This window comes from Nomia melanderi, chromosome 4, assembly GCF_051020985.1.
Source record: "Nomia melanderi isolate GNS246 chromosome 4, iyNomMela1, whole genome shotgun sequence".
In the NCBI taxonomy this organism is placed as follows: Eukaryota; Metazoa; Arthropoda; class Insecta; order Hymenoptera; family Halictidae; genus Nomia; species Nomia melanderi.
This window is the reverse complement of record NC_135002.1, coordinates 6,794,594-6,814,902: the sequence shown is the minus strand read 5'-3', so window position 1 is coordinate 6,814,902 and position 20,309 is coordinate 6,794,594. Positions and strand designations below refer to the sequence as shown.

Sequence of the window (20,309 nt, the reverse complement as noted above, 5' to 3'; positions counted from 1 at the left end):
GTATCGAGAAGAAACGCGATTGTAGATGTTTGATAATGCGGTTTGAAAGTTAGAGGTTGTTATAAAATATTTCAATGGTTTGGAAAGGTGGCTAAGTGAAAGTACGCGAATGATTTCATAGATTTCTGAAGATTCTTCGAGCTGAGACTTTCGTTAGCTATTAGGTAGCTGTAACATGCACGTGACGAACGCAACGGAATTTTCATGTTTTCCTCGAAGACCCATTGCCCTGGAAAATATGAATCGACGGTTCCAAGTAGGCCATGGGAAATTCGCGTGCCCCGATCCATGCCCTATTGTCCAAACGTCGAGAACCAAGCGTGCGTCTAGAGTCTAGACGTTCCGCTCGGTTGACGCCAGTAACCAGGCTATTCGGGAAATTATATTTTAATCCTTACATCAACCAACTCTTACGTAATTTTATCTAACCCACGTCTGACATACATACACCGCACTTTCAAAAATTTAACCCAATTCTTCCTATCAAACACCAAATCGCTAAATCAAATTTCCAAGGAGACATTCTCTAAATTCTACCTACACGATTTACCACTGGAAAACATTGCATAGGAATATCCTCCACATATTAATAGCACAATCCAGTAATTAACGCGTTCCGTGCCACGGAAACTTCGGTTATATTTTGCTTATGAACTGTATCGAGTTTTTCAATAAAACAATAAGTTACATTCAAGTTTCTGGTCATTTTTATATATTCTGATGTTGTTTCTTTATGTTTTCACTGCTTTGTAACGTATACCGCCGACCGTGACCATATATCCATTAAAAATATCTCGTGTTAAGGAACGTGTTAAGGAACCAGACAATGCCATTTCCAATCAGAACAAGAATCGACATCCACGATCGTCCATTTCAACTAATTCCACCGTCGAATAACAAAAACCCAGGCTCGCTCTCTCCCGGGCAAGCTTATCCGCGTTCGACGCTAAACAACGAGGCAGCGAATCGATGATTAACAAACTTCTCCAATCGGGCCGGCTTCCGGAGGTTGTCGTTGTTCGGTAAGCGCGAGGGAGGTCCTACAGCGAAATACCTGAGAGAGCCCGGGAAGATCGAGTTCCGCGAGTGACGTCCTCGAGGCGATTATGGAATTGAAATTGAGACGGAATTGAATTTAACACGACCCCGCCGCCGCGACGGCGTTTCCGTTGCCGAACCGATCCCGGAGTTCGACGGGGAGTTTGTCTTTTATTGCTGGTGGGTCGAAAGTGGGCCGGGAATTTCGGTCAGCGACGGTTCTGCGGTCGCTCGCGATGCCGGAGTCAATAAATGCTGGCATATTTAAGCGGAAATTGACATAATGCCGTCGCCGGAGAAACCCGCGGACCCGCTCACAGGAAATTGCTTAATCGAGTGAAATATTCGTCGCGATCCGCCGCCGTTTCCGCTACCAGCCGGCTTCGGTGCCGCTGCGAACGTTGAGGGTTTCCGTTTCCCTGTCAGCGGCAAGCGCCTTGAGTCGTTGACAGCGTTTCGAACGTATTGTTAACGCAGCGTGTACTTAGCACGTTGCGTACCGGTAAGGAGAACGTTTTTATGTAAAGACACTTAGCTATGCAACTTCGATAATTACCACAGCATTGGACCACTACCGCTACGTTACAATCTTTCATTATTCAATCGTCAACTAATTAAGATACATAATTCAACACTAGAACTACCAGATGGGTCAGAATGACTTATTTCTGATTTCCTCGTTTACAATCACTGAAAAGGTACAGATACTTCTACGAAGAATTATTGACGGAACTAATTCAGTAATAGCGAAACTGAAATGCAGCTCAATTGAAATCTCAATGAACGCACGCTTATGGTTTTTATAAAGGAATTTGTAAAAGTCAGTTTAAGTGGTCGGTAGTTCTAGTGTTAATACGTTTTAATACATTACGTGGTAATGAGAAATCTGGTCTTTATATAAAGACATTTAGCTATGCAACTTCGCTAATTACCACAGCATTGGAAAAAATATAAAATTTAATTCGATTATCTATTTAAAATATGTTACATAACGATATGATATCTGAGTTTTTCTATGTATAGTGATATAAGTTGACCTCAGTGAAAATTGCCATCACAATTCGGTTTTCTGAAAATTAGCCGGTACGCAATGTGTTAATGTACATTATAGTTATTGTCGTAATATTTGTAATATATTTATAGTAAAATCATAATGTATGCAATATAATATATTTATGATAATATAGTCATATTGGTAATGAACTATATTTATAATGATACAATAATATTTAGATTATTAACCCGTTGCACTCGAAAGTTTTTCACTAGAAACATTTCAACATTTCCTAATGAGATAAAGACGATATTTCGTGAAAGTAACTAGAAAAGAAATCACACATTGGAGAACAATGCTTTATGGCAATATTTCTCAAGTCGATGCATTATACGAAGTATAATATTAAATATCGAACTTCATAGTTTTACTGTATGAAATCAAGTAAGAGTCACTTCTCGAGTGCAAGGGGTCAATTATTATATTTACAACTATATCGTCAATTACAATAATATATTGTATAAATAGTTCAATATTCATTGTATATAGGTAAAATATATAATACCTGCTAATAATTTTTCTACCGTTCCGCTTGACGGAACTCGTTTGGACCCGACAATTAATATTCCCCGATGAGAATATTAATAAATATCGTCGAGATAGCATACGTTTCTTTTGTCCTCCAGGGATGACTATAAATTGTGCAGAAAACTTGTTCATTCATCTTCCGCATCGTTTTCGCCATTAACGCGAAACTGCTCGCGCGAAGCGTATAATTAGCCACAAGTAAAGCATGATTAATCTAGATTACACTTCCGCGGGTAATTTATTTCCCCGCGAGGAGCGAGGCTGCCAGTTACACTTAACGTTAACAGAAAGAGTGACACTGGGAAATGTGACTTCTGTATTTGCATATAATTTTCATTCCCGGACACCTGAATCCACGTGCACACCGGCGCATTGTACGGGGCTGGGTCCCTCCCGGTTAACGAAGAAGAAAAATATTATTCCGCGAAAGGTTTAATGAGTTCGCGAGTCGGGAATGGAACGCAAATAATACCGGGAACGGCTCGTTCCCGCGAGTTCCGTTGCATTCGTTACGAAACTCTTTTATCCTCTTTCGATAATCGTTTGCGTGGGACCCATATTTTGTTTCCCCGACGAAACTTTATTTAAAAGCTGTGTTTATCAGGCTACAATATGATCCTATAAATACGGGCGAACGGTTTATCGGATTAATCGTTCCGCGTATGTATCCCGGTTTCATTTAGGGGGGGTTTTTAGAAATTTTCATCGACAGCCGACGAGAATTTTGCGATACGGCCGTCACGGGCAGTCCGCCGGTGAATTTATCGTGTCATATTGTTAACTTGAATTATCGATCCCCGATAATTCGCTGTAACCGAGGCCGGAACGTAAATTTCGACGGCGGGGGTCCCGTGAAAGCACGCTGGAAATAAGACAAACGCGAATTTTTCTCGACTAGTATGGAAATTAATCCCTGTAAAGGCGACGATTATTCATGTGAATTTTTAATTAGCATTCGGCGAAAGCCGAACAATGGATCGGTCTATTTGTCACGACGCGCGATACACCGGCGGTCGGATTTATCGCGCGAATATGCTTGCGGCGGAACGTATTGTGAATTATGATGATCGTGAATAATGGAGTGCGGCATTGTTGTATGTTTTGTTTTAATAGTATCATATATATATGTGCCGCTTGAAGTTTCCATGATTAAGAGGAAGAGGATGATGCCAGGGAGAAAGTTGCGCGGTCGAATTTATGGTTCATTTTGCTGCTTTATCCTCGATTTTAAAAGCTCTTCGCGAACTTTTCTAATTCTTTAATGCCTTAGCTTGATGCCGGTGATGCAGTGAACGTCATCTCGAATTTTTAAACTACTTAAATTTGTGCTTGTTTAAAATTGTCTTGTGCTTATGATGTTTGCGAAGCTCTGGATATAATATTTTGTGATATTATATTGCTATTACTATAATTACGTAACAGTAGAATTATAATTGTTACATAATAATACTATATTATATTCTATTGTACCTTATACAATTATAATGATTATAATATAATTTCATATAGATTTTTAATATATTACAACTCTATTATTATTCTATTGTACTTTATACAATTAGAATGATTATAATATAGTTTTATATAGATTTCTAATACACTAATTACAACTCTATTATTATTCTATTATAACTTATACAATTGTAATAATTATAATATAGTTTCATATAGATTTTTAATACACTACAACTCTATTATTATTCTATTGTACCTTATACAATTATAATAATTATAATATAGTTTTATATAGATTTATAATACACTAATTACAACTCTATTAATATTCTATTATAACTTATACAATTGTAACAATTATAATATAGTTTCATATAGATTTTTAATACAGTACAACTCTATTATTATTCTATTATACAATTACAATGCCTGTAATATCATTATATACAAGATTACAATATAACAATCATAATTCTGCTATTATTCTCGAAGAGTTTCATTTCTCGAAAATTCAGAGATTCGCCAACGTGTTAGTTCCTACATCCAAGGTGTCGAAACACTTATCGACGATCCATGTTCGGCTGGCCGGTTCGGTTTCACTCTACTTTTCGACGACCCGGCCACTTGAACGGAGGGGATAATCCCGCTAATGGAACCTGGACGCAACGTTCCGGAAAGACATCGGTGTCTACCATGAAGACAAAGGAGAGGCGAGTTATATATATATATATAATCGACGACCAATCATATGGACTGATACACGGTTACCGCCGTTCCACCAGCGAGTACGAAATTGTCACTTGAAACAGGAATTATCGCTCGAAAGTTCGAGATCACGCGGAGACATTAAATTCAATGAAATTGTCCACCATTAAAACGACATAAAGCTTCTCGCCGCTGAAATAATATGACCGCGTCGCGGTAGAGTGGATCGAAGAACCTCCTCGCAGTCCGTGGATTCACTGAAATCCGACGCGTTTGTTTCCGCGCGTACGTAAAGGGGGAAACATGAAATGGAAATGATAATGAAAGTTCAACAAAATCTTTCGTTCCCTTTAAGGAACTTCTCACAATGCGAACGAAGCTTCCCCGTGGAAAATTCAATCGCGGATAAGAATTCTGTTTTACATTCGATCGATCGGAAGCCTGCGAAACAAGAAAGTCAAAGGAATAATTATATCTTTGGGCAACGAAATATCCGCGATGAATTACTACCGATGAATTATCGATTCCATGATCGTCGATGATCCAATAACGTTCACCGTTGAACGAATTATCGCGATAACCCGTCGAATAATATCGAAATACATAAAACACTTAATGACCGTGCCTAATATAACATAATACACACCCATAAGATAATTCCTGCGATGAAAGTGTGGCGGGCTCGCTCGCGGTGGTAATGATTTTAATAACACAGTTTATAACGCACCGAATTCTGTTATTTGATGCGAGCTACGAGTTATTTTCGGGTCGGCGTGCTCGTCGCTCGGCGGATGAATATTTGAAAATTGAATACATAAAGTAACGGTTCGGCTAATAACGCCGGGGCGAAATTAATATCGCCGCTCGTTACGGCAAATAGCAATATGAAACGTTAATATCTGTCGTGCGCCGTGTTTGCCGCATGAAAGTATCGAACCGTTCACGAGGATTATTCCGACGGAGATTTTTCCCGTGCGCTCGATTCTTAGCTTTGACGATGGAAATTGGTCGCTGCCGATAAACGGCAGGGGCCACGGTCCGGAATCACTCGTCTGGGATTAAGAGACTGCGGTCTAATTTCATGTATACATTTTATAATCCGAACTCCGCGCTGTTTTATTGCATCTCGTCGAACCTTTCGGAAAGTATCTCAAGTTTCCGGCTTGGTCGTATCGGTTTAGGAATAGGGTTTTTAGACTGGAACCTCTTGTGTTCATGGAGATTATGTTTCAGGATTTTCCGGTTCGTTCGTGATGCTGAATGATTTCCTTTTCGTTTAAGCTCGACGATGTTAGGGATCTAAGGTGGAGTGGGGTGAGTGCATAAACGGGCTCTTATTAATACATTTGTTCAAAAATATCATTTAACATTCAATATCATTGCTATTAATATGTTTTAGATCTTTTTATATTAGGACTCTTTTTCACTAATTCCTTTGTATTTATTTATTTATTCGATTTGGTTGCTCTACTCCAAAACGAAACAACATATTTGAATAGTAAGAAGTATTTTATAGCAAACATATTAATAGTTATACTCTTGCCTCGTAGCATATGACATAAGGCTTCAAATCGGTTTTAACACTAGATTTACGGAACCCGTCAAATTGACGCATATTGGATTTTAGAAATATTATTTTGTAAATCTTTACGCCGATTTTGATTGATGCGATCTAGTTTCCACAATCTAAATAAACGAGCATCAATTCTTTTGGGAATAATAGAATGAAGTGTACAATAAATGCCCGTAAACCTAGTGCTAATGGTCGGTTGTGCGCATGCCCCATTTTCGGGGAAACTGCACAGTTAGATTTTTTACAATTTTCATAAAAAATTAAAATACATAAGTGAAATTGGCATTTTTGTCAGTGTTAATTAAAGCGTATTAACTCAAGTATTCGTTGATTTCAATAAATGTTAAAGTATTGTAAAACAAATTAAAGATATATGAGTTGAAAGTCAATCTTACTAAAAACTGGGGTGCACTTACCCCACTCCACTTAATAAGGTTTCACGGTGAATAATTTTGTAGTCGCTATAGTTTGAGGTTAGGTTTCTAAAGTTACGAAGTAAGCGAGGAATTATTAGCGGAAACGTGATTTGGACGTTTCAAATGATAGAATATTGGAAGAATATTGGGGCATTAAATGAATATTATATGTTAAAAAGTTTTTTATTGTTTATATATCTGTTTCATCGCAGGAACAGCATCCATCTAAAGGTGGGCAAATCCATCACAACAGAGTGACCACTGCGATAAGCACGTCCACTCAATATTCCATCGGAAATCAATAACGTTATAAATTAATTAAATTCCATCGATATTTTTTGTTTCGACAACACGAATGTTTGCACACTGCACCGACGCTTAAGGGACAAAATATAAAATAAAGGAGCGATCCGTTATTACCGTACAAGGAGCAGAAAAATGCCCTCGCCCGTGCACTTAATTATAATAATAAATCCCACCGAGTGTACTAATTATATCGAACAATCCCTCATCGGAGGAGCTCGGATGCATTAAACATGTCCATGTCCGGCGTAAATGTTGCCGTATCATGCCCGAACATTCGTTAACGAAACCAGTTCGTGCGGTGGAATTTAAAGTATCTCGGCAGCGAGCCGGCGAGGCGCTCGAGAAATTCGTTTAATAGATATTTAATTAGGCGGGCGAAAACGGCACCAAATATGTTCAATTTACTTGCGATGAAAAGACTACGCGGAATTCCACGGGTAGCGCAATATTAAACCGCAGCTTCCGAACTGCCTCACGGTGCGGCCGTCTCTGAACAAAACCCAGAAATTCGACTATTTCTATAACGGAAATTGGCGGTTACCAAGTCCCTGCTATACAAAATGATTTTCATTTGAGAAATCAAAATTTTGCGCGAAGCAATTCGGTTTCTCTATGTGTACAACGTCGAAATCGAAACGCGAAATATAGATTGTCATTGAAAAAAACTTCATAATATTCCTATAATGTAAAAAGAAATACCACCATATGCTTAGCTCTGTACCTTACAACTTTTATCTGAAACATTTGTTTGTATTACTAATATTTTTTAAGTTATTGAGTTTTGTTCAGAAAACGGTCGTTCGGCTGCGCCGTGCGCCTCGTTCTATAGAAATACACCCGGTATATCGTCGAACGCGTATCGACGAAATTTGCCATGAAAATTAAAGTTAAATGGGAACCAATCCAGGCGCATTACCCTGTAAAGTCGTTTACAATCCCAGCGACTCTCTAGCAGAGTTCCAAGTGGTATCGACCATCTATGGTCAGCCAGGCCGAAGCATCCAACGCTGATAACTACTTGAAACTTTCTAATCAAATATTGAAGTACCGCTGATCCTTTGTAATCCGCCCATCTAGTGCGGTTTATCAGCCAGACGATTTATTGCTGATTATTATATCTAGTGGAAACATGCCGTCCATATTTCATTCAATCCCATCGCTACTGAATCATTTAAGGAGGCATTGTATTTCTGATATAAAACACCTGATTCTTCTGAACACCTTAGAGTGTTAACACTTGCAACACTTCGAAGATAAAATATCGGTACTAAGAGATTCATTGATATTAATTAGCCTCGGGTATTAATTAAGCGATCATTTAAGCAGAAATTTATATTAACACTAAACCTACCGAGCAGTTAAACTAATCTTTTCAAATTTCTCATATTTCAAATTTCTCTATAAATTCCTCGTATTGCTAAATCAATTTCTTTAATCATTTATCAAAGAAACATCTGTTATTTTTTTAATAATTGAAAATAAAGAAATCAGGAATCATTTTGACCCGTCTGGTAGTTTTAGTGTTAAATAATCAAGTAACTTCCCAAAGACGAATTGCTATTAAATAATTAATATTCGAAGCAGAAATGAAAACGAAATAACGAATCCTTCACGAATGCTAACACTTCTATCACTTCGAAGATAAAATATCAGTACTAAGAGATTCATTGATATTAATTAACCTCGGGTATTAATTAAGCGATCATCCAAGCAGAAATTTATATTAAATAATCAAGTAACTTCCCAAGGACGAATTGCTATTAAATAATTAATATTCCAAGCGGAAATGAAAACGACATAACGAACGAATCCTCCACGGAGAAATTGAATCTAAATAATCAAGTAACATTCCAAACGCGAAAGAAGATTAATTCAACGACTAAGCTGGAATCCAAATTAACGAATAAAATGTTACTCCAGATACCTTCTCTCTGCAATATTATCGATAAACATCACGTTTTATATACTCTCCTAAACCTAACCAAGATTTAACCAAGACCTAACCAAGACTTCTCTGCAATATTCTCAATAAACATCACATTTTCTATATACTCCTTTAAACCTAACCAAGATTTCACCAAGACCTAACCAAGACTTCTCTGCAATATTCTCAATAAACATCACGTTTTTTATATACTCCCTTAAACCTAACCAAGATTTCACCAAGACCTAACCAAGACTTCTCTGCAATACTCTCGAGAAACATCACGTTTTCCACATACTCCCTTAAACCTAACCAAGATTTAAACTTCTCTGCAAATATCACATTTTCTACATGCCCTCTTAAACAGCAACACCACGAGTCCGTATCTTACTTCCAAGACACACAAGCCATTATTCCCCGCGACGCTGTCTCAGCGCGAACGATCCTCCTCGCGGAACGAACAGGTGAAATTATACGAAGTGCCAATATTGAATATCTTCGCGCGGAGCACGCGATCGATCTTGATTTAATAACGCCATGGCTAACCGGGTTCGCTCCGAAACTTTCGTTCTGTTTGCCTTTCGTTTCCTCGTTCCTTTCGCCGTTTCCCGCCGCGGCAAGGGAGATATTTAGGTCAGTGGCGGGGCGCAATTATCGCGGCAGCTTTCCCAGCTATTACGCCTGTACGGGCCGCGTTCCGCTTTGCCCCGGCTGCGGCCCGAAGCGTGATCTTCGCGGGTCTGCGGAACACCGCCGCGAAAACGCGGGCTACCCCGAATCTTGTGCGTTCCGCGCGCTTCCTTTTGCTTGCGGTCCTGCGAGGCTTCCGTTTGGTTTCCCGGGAATTCCCTCGCTACCGATATTCCGCCGCTTCCTTCCCTTTGAGCCGGCTGCTGCGCTTCATTTGCTCGCCTGTCCGTAAATATTTGGTCCAAGAAAGAAATGAAGAATTTTCGGAGCTCGGGTGGTCTTCTTCCCCTTGCTTCTCGGATGAAGTTTCGACTGGGCGTTCGGTGAACTTTCCGGTGGAATGCGAACGTTTTCGATGTTCGGCGGCGTAATTCTTTGTGTTCGAATGGGTACTCGTTTTGGAAATTTCTTTCGCGTGATGTTGTGTTCTAGTGATGGTTTGATGAAATTTGGAGTTGTATTTTTTGATATATATATCATCCTGTTATACCAGATTTCCTATCATATATCTTATATTCTTAAAAATCAATTATCTGTTCGTATGTTTTTTTAAATAAAACATATTTAAATTCCATTAATATCATATATATGTAATAGATGGTTATAATTGAATTCTTCGGTTGCAACTTTCGACTGTGAAGATGTAAAGAAATATTGGAAAAAAGTTTTTCTCGAATTGTATTAATTTGAGAGTAAAGCACGATTTAGAAACGTCATTGGAAAACTGTTAGAGAAGCTACTTGTTCGTATATATCTTTTTCATTTCCAACATTCTTCTATAAAGTTAGCCAATCAAATGATAGAAAAACAAAGGGAAAACATGTCACAGCTCTGTCACGAAGTTCGACAGTTACGAGCCATCAAAGCATAGTTTTCGTTTCCTGTCAATCATTCTACGTCCCCGGCTCCTCGAATTTCAAACGTGTTCAGAACCAACGAAACCCGAAACCGTCTCCCGACACCGATCCCTTTTCCTCGGAGTAGCTTATAATGCGCTTAACACATTGCGTACTGGTAACGAGAAATTTCGTTTTTATATAAAGACACTTAGCTGTGCAACTTCGCTAATTACCACAGCATTGGAAAAAATATAAAATTTAATTCGAATTGATTATCTATTTAAAATATATTACATAACAATATACCTGAGTTTTTCTATGTATAGTAATATAAGTCGACCTCAGTGAAAACTGCCATCACAATTCAGTTTTCTTAAAATTTTTCCGGTACGCAATGTATTACTTGATTTTATACAGCAAAGTTATAAAATTTGATATTTAATATTATACTATGTACGAGGCATCAACTTGAGAAATATTGAAATAAAATAGCTTTGTTCCTCGACGTACGTGTGCCTTCTCTACGAGTTGATTTCACAAAATGTCGTCTTTATCTCATCGTCAAATGTTTAAATATTTCTAGTGAAAAACTGCCAATGCATTCTCGATCTTCTCCTTTATCGTCGAAGCTCTTCCGAAGTTTCCAGTCGTACATCCGCACGTAACCACGTTTGAAATCGTTAACACTAACCGTACCGGCATTTCTTCTGTAACTAATCAAATCACTGACCGTAAAATAAACAAGTTAGACGATAAACGTCCTTCAGTGACAGCAGAAACAAAAGGGAAGGCGAGAATTGAAAAACTGAGTAACCGGACAATGTAGGAATCGATCTATGTCGATCGTGACTCGTATTTTATTCACAGGTGTAACTTTTGTCGAAATTTAACCCTAATCGGACTGCGATGTGACTTTGAGTCACATTTGAACTTTTTACTGAAATCTTTCGATTATTTCATATTGCATTTCTAACAGTTTTTGGGTCTTAAAATTTCGGAGCAATAACATTTTAATCATTCCTTTTACTCTCATAAGTGACTGAGATCGTACGATTAGGGTTAAAATTATATCATTATATAATTTTCAATATCATTAATAAAAACAATCGTTTACACTGCTCTCTAAAAAATATTTTTTCAAATGCATTTCAAATAAAATATCGCGATAACACAGAGTTATCGAGAAAAAATGCAAAAGGAATTCCGAGTGTTAATGTTACATTTACGAAAATAAAATCTACAATCTTAAATCCTAAATTTTACATTGTTTGACCGGTTAGTGTTAACAACCAACGATATTCCGCTGCGCGTGAGCTGCGGTGGCAACGAGCAATTTCGCCAGCGGAACACAAGTTTCCCCGGGAATTTTTCTCGTTACTTCGGAAGCCATATTTCAAGCTACGATCGTTCGCTCCACTTCGTCGATTGCCGTCCCAGCGACCGTGCTTCTTTAGACAATTTCTGGTGTTTACCTTCTGCGAGCGAAGCGGTGTACCTCGGACACCGCGTAGCTGCGCGGGGAATCCCGTCGAACAGAAACGAGATTGATTTCGTGTCGCGTCGCTCGTATTATTTATACCAGAAGTTGTAAACACTTTCGGGCTTTTTATTGCTTTACCGAATATCCGCGCGAAGTCGGTCGTTTTGGGACGCAGTTGGTATCAGCGGAAACGTCTCCCTCGGATTCTTATCGATCGAAGATAGCGCGTTGATAAAATATTCGTTGGAGAGTGTGCAGTCGCGTTATTGAATATTGTAAGAATATTTCTTCGTTCTTTGTTGGTATTTCGGATTCGAAGTTTGTTCTCTGAATTTAATTGGTTAAACTCTTTGAACTCGAGGGCTTCGGAGCAGAGCCATTTAAAATTCATTACAAACTGCGAAACTTTATTATTAAGTATATTATAACATTCATACCTATAATCGATAAAAATCAATGAAATATATCTATGACTTTGTATGTCTATTTGTATGTTAATATGCTTTTCCTATTAAAATTGCTTGAAATTGATGGTAATATCAATGAGAAAAAGTTTCGAGTGCAAAGGGTTAATATTGATATAATATAATTATATAATACAGAAAATTATATAAAAAATTATAAAATAAATATAATTATATAAAAAATTATAAAATAAATATAATTATATAAAAAATTATAAAATAAATATAATTATATAATATTAATATAATTTAATACTGGAACTACCGAGCAATTACGATCAATATGTAACTCCTATAAAAATGGTAACATTTTCAGTTTCTCCAGACATTATAGTATTCAAGTGAAGTTTATTTTCAAAACCGTTTCGAATATTTAATGTTTCCAGGATATCGATGATTGCTAAACAAAGAAACCGAGATCAGTCATTTCGACTTGGTAGTTCTACTGTTGTATTAATTCACATAACGTTCGATCATCATCAACGAAGAAGAACGGTAGAACTTCTACAGAAATCGACTCATAAATCGTCGAATCCAGTACGAAATATTCACAAACATTTTCCCAATTATTTTTCCCACCAAAGAAGACATTAGGCGAGCCCCGAACCCAGGCGCCGCGATATAAAGAGGTCACTCTTGCCCCGATCGTAAGACAGAAATGATGAATAGAGGTCCCGTTCTACTTCGGGTTGTTTTACGCGATTCACGGTGCTCACGGAATATATTCCCGCGATGCTCCATTAAGTGGACGATGATACGAATCGCTCCCATAATCGGGACAGAACGATCCCCCCCGCGGAGAAGCACGAAAAAACCAGGAACACGCGAGTCAGAGATAACAACGCATCCGCCGGCAGAAATGTAGAAAGAAACGCCGGCGGAGAGCATTAAAAAATTCCATCTACGCCGACAGAAGCGAATCAACGGAATAAATTCCTCCGCTCTCCGATTATGATCAGAAAACACGATACAGATCGAGGCACGTTTCTCCTTCGAGTCGAGGAACCAAGGAAAATTGAATGCAATCCCTAGACAGTCTTTACAGTCTATCGCATTTGTTCGATATTTCGCTCTCCCCCCGTTGCTCCCGGTTTCCGCGAGCGCCTCCCCGCGATCGGTATCGGCGCCATTGAAATTCCGCGCCGGTACCGGAGCCGAGGCACGTTACACGACCGATCTAAATTTATAACGCGTTATCGCCGTCGCTCTCCCCCGCGACGCGTAACGAACGAATCGCGCCGCGGAAACGGAGGCGGAATCGAGTTGCGTTATGTTAATAACGAGACGAGACCGAAGGTAGTCGGTCAAGACGGGGCAACGGTTACGGGGGAATTCAATTTCGCCCGGATGGTGTCAGCTGCACCCCTAAACTACACTCGCGTGTGATCCATCATCCCCAGAGATTTCGCGTCCTTGACGAATTGGCTTACCGCTGCCTTATCGAACTGTCTTTCAGCCTCGTCCGAGCGGAGAACCGAATAGAATCCCCTTTTCCCCTCGAGGAGGGAATACCACTCGGCCATATTTCGAGGGAAGAATACGTACACCGGATCCCGGGTTTATCTTGCGCGCAGCCCCGTTCGCTTCCGCGTCGCGAAATTTCAAGTGGTACAAACCCTGTAAAGTCCGCCGGCCCGGTGTAAGCCTCTTTACATGGTTTCCTTATTTCGGAATAATCTGGGATAGTTTCGGGGAAGGAATAATCTCGGGTCATGAAATATTGAACAGGTCAAGTAAGGCAGCCAAGGTTCTAGGACTGTCGAGATGTGTTTTGATGCGAGGCAATCCGTTTTTTAAGTCCTCTCTCTGGGAGGGTTTGTATTGTCTATTCTGTGCTGTTGCGAGTAGAGTGAACCTAGTTAAATCAGACATTTCAAGAGAAAAATCGTGAATTTTGCGGTTTAAGTGTATTAGGAGTTTGAATCAGAGAATGGGGAAAGTGTTAGTATTCGCTGTCGGGTTTAGGTTATTTGTAATTAACACTGCGATAACGAGTAATTAATTATTCATTGAATTATGATCGATGAATAATTATCGTGAATTGTAGCCTTCGGTAATTCGTTATTTATGAAATATATTAATACGCGTGGATGGCGTATCATCTACTAGTAGACTGCTAGTGGTATTAAACCTTATGGTCGGGCAATTTCGCGAATGACCGAACTGCTCGTTATAATCTTAAATCGACATTGATGTACAACGAATGTGAAACTCATTCCCACGATTTGGGTGGGAGGGGATTGGTTTTTGACGATGGTTTTGCAGGAAATTGTATTCGCTTATAATATATTAGACTGTTTGTTGCGTTAGTGTGGTGTATTCATTTGTTCGTTGTGAGTTGTAATATATTAGTTTGTTTATCATATGTTAGTCATGTATTGACACGTTGAATGCCATGGGGATCATCGGTGACCCCCAAGCAAATCGAATTACTATAATTCACTCAATGAAACGATGATTATTCGCACACATTTCTATATTATAAATAATGCTATCCATTGCGGTGACATTCAGTTTGATGAACGTGCAATGATAATCCAATTCAGTCAAATGATTTAATATTGTACTTTTTCCATTTTGTGTATTTTGCTCTATGAAATCGTGCGGCGTTCAACGTGTTGATTATGTTAAATTATAATATTATAATTAATACATGACTAACATATGTTAAATTACAATATTATAATTAAAAATGTTAGTTATTTATTAATTACAATATTGTAATTTAACATATGTTAGTCATGTATCAATTACAATACTGTAATTTAACGTACAATAAACAAATTAATATATTACAACTCACACACAATGAACAAATTAATGCACCACAACCGACGCATAATAAACAATCTAATATATCACAAGCAAATACAATCTCCTACAAAACCATCGCGAAAAACCGAACCCCTCCCAAATCGAATCCTCGCAAGTAGTCCAGCCTCGCGCAAGTCAGGCCGCCAAGAGCACCGGTTCATTAGCATATCTGACACACTGCCTAGCACGGTTACGAGGCGTTTCAACCGAGGACATCTCCGTATACTTCACGCGGTAGTAAAACTGTCCGCAGCAACGTCTGTGCCTTTTAAGTCAGCGTTATCCGTCGACGGCGGTCAGACGAGCGGACGCAACAGTTCATTAGCACGTTGCCCGCTTATTTCGGCGGTCTCCGGGGCTTATCAAGCGTCAGCCAGGTCGGCGCGCAGTTTTTTTTCGGCAAGTTGGCTCCCTTTGAGAGCGGCGCGCGTCGTCAGAGGTGGCGAGGCTGGCTCGTCGAGAGTTAATTAAGTTCACGCGGCGGAAGTCGGGGCAATCCGCGAGACCGAGAAATCGTCTTAATAACTAGCGGCGGCCAATTAAACTCCAGCCAGCCCGGGGGACTCGTCGGCGAAGCGTTACTCGGAATTTCATAGCGGCCGTCGACGTGATCTCGAATCGTCCGCTGCCAAAATAATCTCTCGGCCTCCGTTTCACCCGGATTTTCGGCCTTCGGTTGGCCACAACGCTCGCGACTTCGAGGCGGATGGAAAGAAACCGAGGAAACACAAAGGAGACAACGACGGAACAATGCGAGACTTCGATCTTTCGAGCGGGTTCGAGTAGCTTTGCTATTTAGCTTTTGGCAGTCGGCGCGGAGGGCCTGGCGATGATGAAATGTTTGTCTTGAGGTTCTTCGTTTCTTCGGCAGGGTTTAGCGAAGATGGGAAAAAATGGGATTTGGGAAAAAATTAGTTATTGAGAGATAATCAGTCTTATTTACGGATAAACTGGGTGTTCATTATGTTGGTTCAGTTGCTGAATTTATTATTTATGAGAAAAATTGTTAAATGCGAAGTACAATCTGGATCATTGAACACTTTTCCACGAACTAGTTTTCAAAGTTTCGGAATAATACTATTTTTGATTAACATTATTCCTTCCGCTAGTTTGTTAGTATAATACAAAACTCGTTCGAAATTTCTGCAGAGTTCACACCTCCGTTGTCTCGTACATTCGTAAATATTTCGGATAACCAACGGAAGAACAAAGAAATGCGCCTGCACGTGCGTCGCGTCCCTAAGAGCCAGCAGGAAGTTGGAGCGAAGAACGAAATTAGTTCTGAAAGGAACGGTGGACCCTTATCAAAAGACGCAGGCGTAGCCGGAACGAACCGGAAATAGAAGCGAAGACGCGGCGGGGGATAAGAAACGGCGGAGTCGGATCGCAGCGGGAAGCTGCTTCGAAAAACAGGAAAACACTCTGGCCGTGTCCCGGACAAAGCGGGCAAGAATTTAATTAGCGTAATCCCGCGAACGTCCGATCATTCGCCGGCGCGACTTTGTCCGGCGTGTTTCTGGCCCTCCCCCCTCCACTCTCGGATTCGGCCGGCGACACCTTTGGAAGTCTGGCACAATGGTGTGCGTCGTCTGGACGTTAATTAAATTTCATTGGTCTACCGTGGACGATGTAACGTGCCCTGCGAAGGAAGCAATTTCCACGGCCAAGCGAGTTCGGGCCACAATTTTGGGGAGAAAGGAATTCGAGACTTTGAGGATGCCAATGATCGGTGGTCATTTAATTAATTTGTGGCGGTGATGTCAGTTAGCGAGCTTGTGATTTTAATCACTTATGAGGAACATCTATGTTCCATGCAATCGCGGTGGAAGAAGGTTAATGAATATTCAAGTTCTTCTACGTTGCCTTCGGTTAGATGAATTTTGGAACTATGTTTATTTTATTGATCGATTAGTTAATGTAAGTTTAATCTTACGAATTCAGACCAACATTTAAATTTAACGGTTTGAGTCTTACGCGCCGCTTTTGCGTTTTTTCAGATTTCATCTCGAAGAAAGCCAGCGCATTTGAACGAGACGGACAACTGCGCACTCACAATCTCGCGAAACGCGCACAATTTTTCAGACGCGTGCACGTCGCATCGATATTTTTCTTGTATATAAGTAATCCGAGCAATACATTTTGTATTTCGTTGTTACCTATTATAAATTAATATACAAGGTGGAAATTATAGATCGTTACAGTCGAATATCTCCGAAAATATTGATTATACGCAAAAATGTTTCAAACGCAAGTTGTTCGATACCGAGGCGGACATCATGTGGTGGAACTTTTATTTTTCCCGGTGGACACTCCAAAGTGAGTTGAAGGTCAATTTTCATTTTCTAAATGGAATGATACGTTTTTTTAATCCATCATTAAATGATGCGTTTTAAGACGAATTCAATGACCTATGACTCAAGGTCATTCAAGGCCAAACTTGCAGGGATATGGAGGAAAAGTGTGATATATATAATATATATATAATACTATTAACATAGATTAAGACAAGCGCTGTCGCGCAGCTCGGATCTTTTATCGCGCTGTCCAGCTTCTTTCCACCGTCTTTTCTTAAAAACCTCTGGTACTCAAACGGTTAATAACAACCGACACGCACTCTAAGCGCAAAATTTACAATACAAAGTAACCTAAGCCCTACTATCCCAAGTTCAACCAATGCAAGTTCATCCATCACTCGGTAAAATCCCGATCTTCCAAGCGAACGCGCGACGATGCCGTATATTTCGAACTGCGCCGGCAACGAAGCTGACAGGCGACGACGAGCAAACTTCCGGCGAAGAATTTTCCCTAAGGGGGCGGCGGAGAGGAGGCGAAACGGACGAATAAGAGGACGAAAAAAAAGGGGGGAAAAGTGGCGTTAACTTGGAACTTCCCTAACTATCGTCAGCGAGACCCCCGCCGATAAGTGTAACATTGTTTCCGCGACCCCATTCGCGGCTCTCCTCTGTCCTCGAGGCCGTGTCGCAGCGGGCGGGATGATAAAACGCTCCCGGGTCGGTCTGATTCATAGACGCGCATGAAACTTTCCGTTTCGCGGACTTAGGCGGACGTACGTGACCGGACTGGCCGATCCCGGCCGGCCGTTCCGCAGCGACCGAGGCAAATTACTAAAAAGCTTGGCACGAAACGCGATTCCCTCTTTAGGCCCGCTCGCCCACGCCAATTCGTATCGTTCGCTTGACACGGCGGACACGGCCACGGGCTATGCAACCGGCCGCTCGCTCGGGAACGTGCGGGAAATTCCGGATTATCCGGTTGATTGTCGCGACGACCGGTGAAAAGAACGATTAAACGGGTCGGGGACGCGGAACTGATTGATACCGCGCTGATCGCTTTCTGATAAATTGGAATTAGTACTTAGGCACCTCCCTTCTGTGCGAATCTGCGCGAAGGGTAGCGATTATTGGTGAATTATTGGGAATTTATCGGTGATTTTTACGTTTCTCCTTGAACATCGGTGTATCGGTTATTGTTTCCCAGTATGTTCTCGTCGCGTTGCGAATGATCATTTGGATTGAGCAACTTCTTTATCTGTACAGCTAAAATAATTTACCAACCGATAACTTGAGACATATACTACGAGACGAATGCTTTGTTTATCAAGAAACTATTGGAACGATGCAAGAGGTGACACTAATGAACGAAAACAAGGCAGAAAATGATCACGGAACGTTCCCCGGAGCACAAGCGCGAGAACGCCCGATATCGCGGCACAATTCCGCCCGCAATCTGAAAATTCCGCACAAAAGCGTTACACCGCGAGAAATGAAACTAAAAGGAAACACTTCGCTGAAGTTTAATAACGTTTTGATACCGCGTGGAGCACAGTGAAATCCGCAACAGTGGAAACCCATTTCCTCCCGTCGCGGCTCGAAATAAAGAAAAACGAGTTCACATAAAAATCCGTCGCCGGACAAAGAAGACCTCGCTCGAGCGAGCGCCGAAGTTCACGGTGTAAGAAAATATTTACGATATCCGTCGCCGAAGGATTAATTAAGCCAGTCCGAGAGGAGAAAGAGAAATTCTCCGTTCACGGGGCGACTTTCAGTGGCAGTTCCCCGTTTTCGTCGAGCTACTCTCGGCCTCGCGTGTTCCGAGGGCTCCTTCAACTCGGGAACGACCCTTCCGGTGTTTCCCGGCGGGGTAATAACAGATTTCCCGGCGCCGGGGCAACAAACACGTCGAAAAGGAGGCCGGGCTTCCCTTTTCGCGCGCGTGTAATCCCGAAACGCCGGGCGCGGGGACGTGAAAGTAACCGGCGGGAGCTTCCCTTTCTCCGCGGCGTCGCGCCGAAATGGGAATTACCATTCCATGGGATTTTTCCGGGACGACTTTTTCCAGTCGAGCGGTGCCCGCGCGCGCGCGCGCCGCGGACGCAACACAATCGGCTAAGCCGGGTTCTGACGCGGCCATTGTGCTCCGCCATATTGCGCCCGGCTCTAATCTGCATACGAATGAAATCCGTTAGCCGGGGAAGCAACGAAAAAGGTAAATAAGGAGAAGAATTCGCTGCCCCGCGTCGTCTATTTCCCGGGCTTTCTCTTTCGGGAACGCGCGAGTGGCTCTCGCGGCGTTCATTCGTTTAGCTCTTCCGCGCGGTGTGCTCGATTTAGCGGGGAACCTTCGGGGAAATGGGGGACGACGGAGCTTCAGGCTTTTTGCGACACTCGCTGGGAATTAGGAGGTTGTTGGAAGTTTTGTTCGGAGGTATTTGGAGAATTGTTCGGTTATTTTCGGGGGAGTGTGCTTTTTTTAGAGCTCGTAGTGGGGTTCGGGCGGGGAAGAGTTGGAATAGTTGAATTCGAGGATGATTGTGTTGTATTTTGAACGTTGAATGTTAGAATTGCGGAATTTAAGGATGCTTTTGTTGTATTTTCAATGTTGAATGTTGGAAGCGTTGAATTTGGGGATGATTGTGTTGTATTTTGAACGTTGAATGTCCGAATTGAGGAATTTGAGGATGCTTTTGTTGTTTTTTGAATGTTAAATGTTGGAAGCGTTGAAT

At 41.0% G+C, this 20,309-nt stretch overlaps 1 protein-coding gene across 5 annotated transcripts in view; it reads right to left on the bottom strand.

Annotated features, from left to right (window-relative positions):
- SK (small conductance calcium-activated potassium channel) overlaps positions 1–20,309 on the bottom strand; it is a 297,154-nt gene that overhangs the window by 104,604 nt on the left and 172,241 nt on the right. The gene's annotated exons all lie outside the window — the stretch shown is intronic.